Here is a 5,982-nt window from a genome sequence, read left to right on the forward strand (position 1 = left end):
GAGAAGTAGTAGTTCCAGTTCACGCGAAGAGATCATCTACATAGTACCAAATTTTACAAAAGAATGTGGAACCATGTTTAGTACTGTATGAAAGAAAAAATAAAATCTCCCTTGGCATCATCTGAGAAGCACAATTAGACTTCAAAGGCAATCTTAAAAACCAATGAGATTATTATCATCCAATTGTTACAAAATATGTTACGTACCTTATATGGACCAAATGATAAATGCCTTTTTACTAAATTTACCATTGGACTAGTAGGGTTGACAATGGATCGTGTCTAGTAGCGGATCCAGGATTATGTGCCCAAGGGGGCTTAGTGTAAAAGTTCTGAAATTTTTCTATAAAGAAAATAATGCTAAAAAGATAGAAAAGATAGTACTTTCATTCATAATTCATAACAAAATCCAATAATACAAGTTGCAATTGTCCACGATGAGTTTTCATATTCTGAAAACGTTGCATTATAATTTCGTTATCAATACAAGCAAAAACATCTCTCTCAATGTAAACAATCAAGCTATCATTCAACCATTGATTTCCCATTCTATTGCGAAGTGGATTTTTAATAATATTCATGGCGGAAAATGTCCTCTCCACTGAAGCAGTTTCAACCGGTAAAACCAAAGCCAATGTAAGAAGCAAATACACATAAGGAAATATTTCATGCATTCCTTTCTCCACCATTTTTTCCGCAAGACTACTAATCCCTTCCAATTGAGAAAAATCAATACTCGAACGCATATGATGAACATAAACACCAAGTTGATCTTCAAGCATCAATAAGTCTCTATCCGAAAAATCATAAGGATAAAATTGAGCAAGACGAACTAGCTTTCGTTTGTCAAAAGCTACAAAGTTATTTTTCGGACTCAAGCATGCCAAACAAGTAAGTAACTCAGTACTTACCTCGTTGAAGCGATCATTTAGTTCCGCAAGTTGTCCATCAATTACATGAATAAAGATCTCTACACAATAACGATGATAATTTGTCTTCATTGGATCATTACGCCGTGACCTCCTTGGAATTACATATTCCTCATCCATGGTAGGAACTATAATATCATGTTTGTAACAAAACAAAGATGCTTGCTCAACCAATTCTTCAAACTCATTATCCCTCATGAACTGCAGGTTTTCCTTGCATGTTGTCACTAAACTCATTGCACTCACAATGTCTTGATCTTTCTTTTACAATGCTAGAGACAAAGTGTTTGTTATTCCCAATATAGCTTTCATTAAAAATAAGTGAAACACAAACTCAAAAGATTGTATTTCTCTCCATAACTTATAGGCTTCACCCGAACTATCATTAGGATTATCATCAACAATCATTTGAAGCACATTCACCACAGATGGGAACATAGAAATAATACTAATCAACGTACCATAATGTGAGTTCCATCATGTATCGCCGGCACGTTTGAGAGTAGTTTCTTGATTTAAGCCCCGCCCCGTTATCAGACAATCTTCTTCAAAAGCTCTCACAAGCTCTTCTTGGTATTGTGCTCTAAGTGCATCCCGACGCTTACAAGATGCTCCAACAACATTAACCAAACTATTAGCCGTTGTGAAAAAAGAGTTGACATCAATGTTTTTCTTTACTACCGCAACAAGAGCTAGTTGAAGTTGATGAGCAAAACAATGAACATAAAATGCACAAGGTTGTTCTCTCAAAATCTTTGTCTTAAGACCATTGAATTCACCTCTCATATTACTAGCTCCATCATAACCTTGTCCTCGTAACTTAGAAAAGCTCAAATTCGCGGAAGAAAAGAATTCATCAATGACTTCCTTTAGTGCACTTGAAGTAGTGTCGGTCACATGTTGAACCCCCACAAACCTTTCAATTATTTGTCCTTTGTCATTCACATAACGAAGCACCATCGCCATTTGCTCCTTTATTGAAACATCCCGTGCTTCATCCACCATTATTGAAAAATATCTATCTTTTACATCACTCAAGATAAGACCAATGGTTTCTTTAGCACAGGAATTGACAAGATCTTTTTGAATTGAAGGAGCTATTAACTTCTAATTTCCTGGAGCTTTTTCCAACACAACGGCCTTAACTTTTTCATCATGATTCGCAAGAAATTGCAAGAGCTCTAAATAATTCCCTCTATTACTTGATTGTGCACTTTCATCATGACCATGAAAAGAAAGACCTTGTCGCGACAAATACCTAGTGCACTTAAGTGATGCATTCAAGCAAGTGCGATAAGCCGTGCGAGCTTGGCTTGTTTGCTTGATGACAATTGTTTCAATGTGTGTAGTTTGATGCATCAAATTGTAAGCAACTTCTCTAGCTTGGTTGTGAACACTACCAACCGGTCCAACATGAAGGTTAAATCTTTCTTTCGCCTTCTTCCAATTATTGAAGCCTACCCCAGTGAATGCATTACCGCCCACTTGATCAAAATTTGATTTGAAGAGATAACAATGAAGACAAAACGCAGCATCTTTAGCAATACTATATTCCAACCAATCATGATCATCAAACCAATTAGCAATGAAGCGTCTATTAATTCCTGATTGATTAGTTTTTGGGAATTTATAACTTCTAGGTTGACAATATCCCTTTTGTAGATATGCTCTTCGGATCTCATCCCAAATATTAGGACTATAATCCGTCCATTCGAGTTCTTAGTCCAGGGTCTGCCTGAAGATTAGCTAAGATCTCATCTACTTCAATTGGTCTTGCATTTGAACTACCCAGATTAGACGGAGAAGGACTATCCGTAGACAATTTTCTTTTAAAGAATCGTTCCATAAATCTACAAATCAATTAATTCAATCAATCATTAATTTTTACCCAAATTATCATATGATATATTAAAATGTCAATAACCCACTCTCAAAATTCAATATACTCCCTAAACCCATATCAATCAATATTCAATATACTAAATTATCATATCAAATATCAATTAATATTCAATATACTCAATCAATTCACATTTTCAATCAAGCATAAACTCAATCAATCTACATTAATGTGATTATCACTATGATTCATATCATATCCATAAATTTCATTACATACAAAAAATATCAATATTATTCATATCCATAAATTTCAAGCATTAACTCAATAAAGCATAAATTCAATCAATCAATATGATTCATATCCATAAATTTCATTACATGAAAAAAAAAATCAATATCAACAACAATATATATTATCAAGATATCCATAAATTTCATTGCCAAGCTTACTTGTAGTTGAAGGGCGGAGTGAGGAGGACGGTGGCGAACGGCGGTGATTGGTGGCCCAGCGAAGAGTTGATGATGGAGGTTGTTGGAGGTTGGGAGGTTGGGGGAGAGGTTAGGGTTTGAGAGGGTGGGGAGAGGAAGTGTGAAATTGGAAATGAAGGGTTTGGGGCTGCTGTGCAGATTCGCAAGGCTGGGTTGTTCTTTTTTTTTTTTTAACTAGCCCAAAGCGACATCGTTTTGAGGCGTCATTAAAAAAATTGATGAGCCTTTGCCAAACGGCGTCGTTGGCAAGGCAGTTTTAAAAAATTACGCTCGGCGCGCAAAGCGCAACAAAGCCGCCTCCTCTCCGGGACTTTCATCGAGCGGTTGGCGTGCATCCAAGGGGCTTCCAGCAGCTGTCCAAGGGGGCTTCAATGGAGTCCCAGACCATTTTTTCAACCTTCCAAGGGGTCGTCCGACCCCTGTTGTCCCAACATGGATCCGCCATTGGTCGTGTCATGTCGTGTCCTGTCAGGATGCTCAACTCAAATCCAACCCATTTAATAAACGTGTTGTGTTGAGTTCGAGTCACGTTAAATAAATTACTAACATGTTTAAGAGGAGGTTGAATTCGAAATAGAGATGAGAATTAGACTGAGGATATCGACTTAGGCTAAGGACTTTCATTTGGGTGGGATGAAATCCACTACCCTATGAGGAATAGAATAGAACATACCACATATTTATTATTATTAATAAAAAATAAGTTGTAAATGTGTCAATTAGGTCATTTCGAGAGTTGGTGGGCATTTCTAGCGGTTGCCCAAGCCAAGGTAGGAGGGGGCCCAAGCCTAGGTTGCGCGTTCCAGCGGGCCAAATTTACCCGAGCAAGAGGCGGGTCCCACGAAACCGGGCAAGCCCGAAGGTGAAGCGAGCCCTAGGGCTACTAACATCGTGGTGGCCACGACATCAACACCGGGTTTGAATTTTTTTACCTTTAAACTTCCTTGCACCGACGCCACCAAGGCGTCAACCTTGCTTTCCGCTAACGGTAACACCCCACGTTAGGCCTGGGCACGGACCCGTTCGAAAAGTTAAAAGGCTCTTCCGTTAACCAAACCAAAGACTTTGGTAGACCATTTTCCCTTCCATTAACCAAACCAAACACTTAGTAGACTTCAGATCGGTTAACCTAATATTCATTTTGGATTGGTTCGGTATGCCAGTAGTACTGTAAAAAAAACATACTAATAAAAATACAATTTATAATACTTTCACATAACATAAGTTCTTGAACAAATACACCAAATTATCCTTGTAAAATATAAAAATTTAATAGTCTAATTCATTCAAGTATGAAATCAAATAATTTAGTCACTATATCATTCAATATATACTTAAGATGTACCGGGAGCCACTTGTGTTTGTTGTTTGAACATTTGAGTGTTATTTTTACTGAATTCTCTACATTTATGTAAATGATTTTGACATTTGTTCCACGCTGGATTCTTTAGTTTTTCATGTTGAATCCAACCATATAAAGAAACATAAAACTTGGATCAACGGTTGGAAAGTTACAGGTAAAAAACAAGACAAATGTTGAAACTAGAAAACATAGGAAATTCATAAATTCCTCTCTGACCAAAAAGTGTTATAGTACCGGGGTGATATAGAAGTGATAGAATGATGATAAAGCAGTGATACAATGGTGATAAAGAATTGATACAACAGCGATAAAGGAGTGATACAAAATGCTGATTGTATTTATCTTTGGTTTCTTGTTTTGTATTTAAATAATAGAATAAGTATAAATATCGGATTGGTACGGGTTTTCGTCAAGTTAGGAATATTGTTTCCGTTAATCAAACCAAACATCTCGGTACATATCGGATCGGAATAATTAAAATTAAAAAATAATTATTTAACCAAACCAAACCAAACCATCGATATGGAACGATCGGCAAGCGGATAATTCGGATGAGATGCTCACTCTTACACCACGTGGCTCGTTCTGGTCGCTCCGATCTTTTTTTCCTCCAATCCAACAGCTACCCTTTTTCTCTTTTTTGGCTCAAAAATTCTGGAAAAAATTCGTTTTTTTTTTAAATTACCAAAAGATGCTAGAATTTTTTTTCTATAAATACCTACCAATGTTGTTCACTTTCAACACCAAATCCTCATACATTTTCTTTTCCTTATAATATTATTCACTTTCTACACAAAATTTTCTTCACTTTCAATGTTCATTTTTATTCACCATCTTATGGCATCTTCCATCGAAGCCGGAGGGACGGGGACAACCATGGAAGATGTTTTGTTGTGTGAGTGTTGGGTCCAAGTTGGTCAATGTCTAATCACGGGCAATGAGACGAAATTCTCTCATATGTGGAGAAAAATTCATGCCGAATTTTGTGAAAGATCGAGTTCAGCTTGTACGGAAATGGCCTTGGCTAGTAGGTGGAAAATTTTGAACAAAGAGTTGGAGAAATGGAGATATGCGCTGACAAAAGTGAGGGACAACCATCAAAGCGGCGAAAATCTTGGCAATGAGGTAAATTATTAGTAATTTCCGTTTTGGATTAAATTAGTTGTAATTCTTGTCTTTTATTTAATTAGTAGTATTTCGTAATTAGTTGTATTGCTTTTCTTTTAGTGAATAAAGAAATCATTCAATAAAATACCTTTTTATTCAACACATTGCATACATTAAAGCATATAATAATAAAAAACACACAACCAAAACATAATTAAAAACAAAACACAACCAAAGCATAATTCAAAATAAA

At 36.3% G+C, this 5,982-nt stretch overlaps 1 pseudogene; it reads right to left on the reverse strand.

Annotated features, from left to right (window-relative positions):
- Positions 1–385: 385 nt before the first annotated feature.
- Positions 386–2,774, reverse strand: LOC148917647 (uncharacterized; annotated as a pseudogene).
- Between the last annotated feature and the right edge of the window lie 3,208 nt (positions 2,775–5,982).

The sequence above is a fragment of the Prunus mume genome, linkage group LG4 (genome assembly GCF_029339155.1).
Source record: "Prunus mume cultivar Tortuosa linkage group LG4, ASM2933915v1, whole genome shotgun sequence".
NCBI classification, from domain to species: domain Eukaryota; kingdom Viridiplantae; phylum Streptophyta; class Magnoliopsida; order Rosales; family Rosaceae; genus Prunus; species Prunus mume.